Source organism: Octodon degus, unplaced genomic scaffold (assembly GCF_000260255.1).
Source record: "Octodon degus isolate 3935 unplaced genomic scaffold, OctDeg1.0 scaffold00052, whole genome shotgun sequence".
Lineage (NCBI taxonomy): Eukaryota > Metazoa > Chordata > Mammalia > Rodentia > Octodontidae > Octodon > Octodon degus.
Genome location: NW_004524628.1, coordinates 7132213 through 7134749, shown reverse-complemented (window position 1 = coordinate 7134749; position 2537 = coordinate 7132213). Strand labels below are relative to the sequence as shown.

Sequence of the window (2537 nt, the reverse complement as noted above, 5' to 3'; positions counted from 1 at the left end):
TCCCCTTCCCCCTCCTCCTCCCTCTTCCCTCCTTCCCTGAGCCACCGCTGGGGGTCTGCGCGGGCTGGGACCGGGCGTAGGATACGCACCGAGGTCCTCATGCACTTTGACCCCTGGAACCCCCAGCGGCGCAGATCCCCGGCGCCCCCAGAGCCACCGCCCAGGGACGCGCGGGTCCGAGCCAGACACTGGGCGCTGGGTGGGGGTGAGGGCTTAGTGGCGCGGGGTGGCTGGGCGGTGGGTTGCGGGGTGCTTCGAGGTGAGCGCAGAGATTCGGGTGGGGGGAGCAATGCGGGATTGCTAGCCCACGTCCCGCGAAAGTTGTCATTCGGGGCTGGCACGGGATCTTCTGTCCCGCGCGTGGGGAGGACGAGCACGCAGCCGTCACCCTTTCCACGCCAATCTCGACTGTCTGCACGGGGCCCAGACCTAGGGCACAGGGCGCGTCTCTGCGGGCACCCTTTCGATTTCTCTTGGCGTGGCGGGGTGGGGGGTCGGGGACCTGGAGATGAAGGTGGGCGCGTTCGCCCCGGGGAGGTGAGCAGCGCCTCTTCCAAGGCGGCGGAGTAGCCAGTCAGGGAAATGGGTCAAGGATGGAAAGGGATCGGCTGTCGCCCCCCAGAGCCCCTGAGCCCGAGCGTGGGCCTGCGGCTGGGCGCGCGGAGTCGGGCTCGCCCTCCCCCTCCCCCGCCGCCCTCCTCTCTTTGCACCAGTGCAGGAAATGTTCCACTGACCTACATATTTTTCCAAACATACGTGACCTTTTTTTTTTTTTTTCCTCTGTGGGAGGAGACAGGCGAGAATCCAAGAAAAAGAGAAGCTGGAGACAGACGCGCGCGAGAAAACAGGGAGGTTTAGCAAGCGCCTGCGAGCGGGAGCGCAGACAGATGCGCGTCCACGGTCCCCGGGAGCCGGAACCTCGGTGTGATGCTCAGTGGGGCTCCGAGACCCAGGCACATGAAGGAAAGGGGAGTCTGTGGGCCTACCGAGGTGGGAGCCGCAAACCCGCAGGCTCCTACAGCCCGGGCTGTGGCACCTGTAGATGCCCCAGAGCAGAGACGTCCCCGCCCCCACCCACGAAGGTCACCCTTTGGCTGGCTCGGCTTAGGTGCATTTCCTGGCGCGCACTCCGAGCTCCCAGCCCTTTCCGCACGACTGTGTAGCTAGCGCGTTCTAGCAAGTGGTTGGAAAGGACAGCCCCCCTCACACCCCTCACCCTTCTCATACCCTATTTGGCGGCCAGAAGGGGTCTCCTGAGGCCTTTGCCCCAGCAGGGACTGAGGATGGCTCCCCAAGTAGTCTCAGGGGCTGGCTGGGTCCTGCCCTCACCCAGCCAAGCCTTATTTGGGCTTGCAACCCCACACCGTCATTAGATCAAAACGCTGGCGCTGAACTCCTTTTCCCCCCTGTAAAGTAGGTCATTCGCTTTATTTCCCACTTGTATTATTTTTGTCTAATTCTCCTCCTGAAAAATAATCAACTGCAAGAAGCTTTGAATATCCTGAGAGCCGCTGTTATTCTTGGACTCCCTTCCGACTTGAAGGGCTTTTCAAGAAAGACAGGAGGTATTTGGCCCACCATGATTTTGAAGTTCTTCTCCAAAAAGGAGAAACAAATTATTAAACTTTGTTTTATTCTCCTTTGTTTTTCTCCTTGCTCTTTTCCTCCGGACAAGTAAGCTTTACCCTGCCCTCAAAGCCTTGCTGTGACTCATCTATGAAGGGATGAGGTTGTGCACTTTTAACCGGATTTAATGAAGAATTGAAAACCGCCTACCTTCCTTTTATTGCTTTGAGAACGATTCCACCCTCCCCCCTTCCTCTGGGAATTTGGACAATCACTAAGTGATCTTTTAGGAACCTTGAAGCGGCCTGTAAAAATAATTCATCAAATAATTGTGTAGAGTATTTTTGCTATGCCCTGTTTTTATCGGCCATCCAGTAAGATACTGTACTCAGTGCAGCTTCTTCCTGTTTGTTGTGGCGGTGGCCTGTATGAGATGGCTTTCTGCAAACTCCATCCCATCTAGTGTTCATCCTGTCATGCTGGAGAGGGGCTTCTGGGAAGGCTGTGCCCTTTCCCCAAATTCGGAGGTGAGCTGCAGGGGAAAGTTTACCCCCCATTTGCTGGGTGCGTGTGACAGTTCTTCACCCCCTGACTGTGGGTGAAGAGGTGCTGTGAGGCAGGCTGGGCTTGGCCTGCAAAGGATCAAGGGAACATGGATTTATACAAAGGATTTATATTGTTGAGACATGGATAAATGCGAACTAAATAGGGTGAGTGCCCAGAGATAAAGTGCCACATGGGTTCTGAGGAAGTGGCTTCTTGGAAGTGGCCTTGGCACTGGGATTTTTCATTAACCAGGTAATAGTGAAACCACATCATAATTTATGCACTTTCCACAATGGGTCTCACAAAGCAAGAGAAGCATTTTAAACTGTGTTTCTAGACAGAAATTACCTTGTACTCCCAGTCTTTAGGCCGTTGAAAGGATGTGACTGTATTGGCTGAGTGCTGGAGCGATGTCCCCAAGTCCC

General features: G+C 55.7%; 1 protein-coding gene across 1 annotated transcript in view; it reads right to left on the bottom strand.

Moving 5' to 3' along the window:
* The window catches only part of Npas2 (neuronal PAS domain protein 2), a 151485-nt gene extending 150199 nt beyond the window's left edge, over nt 1-1286 (bottom strand). The window contains exon 1 of the mRNA XM_023717549.1: nt 1228-1286. The gene's annotated coding sequence lies outside the window, so the exon portion shown is untranslated. The remainder of the gene's footprint in view (nt 1-1227) is intronic.
* Nucleotides 1287-2537: the final 1251 nt, after the last annotated feature.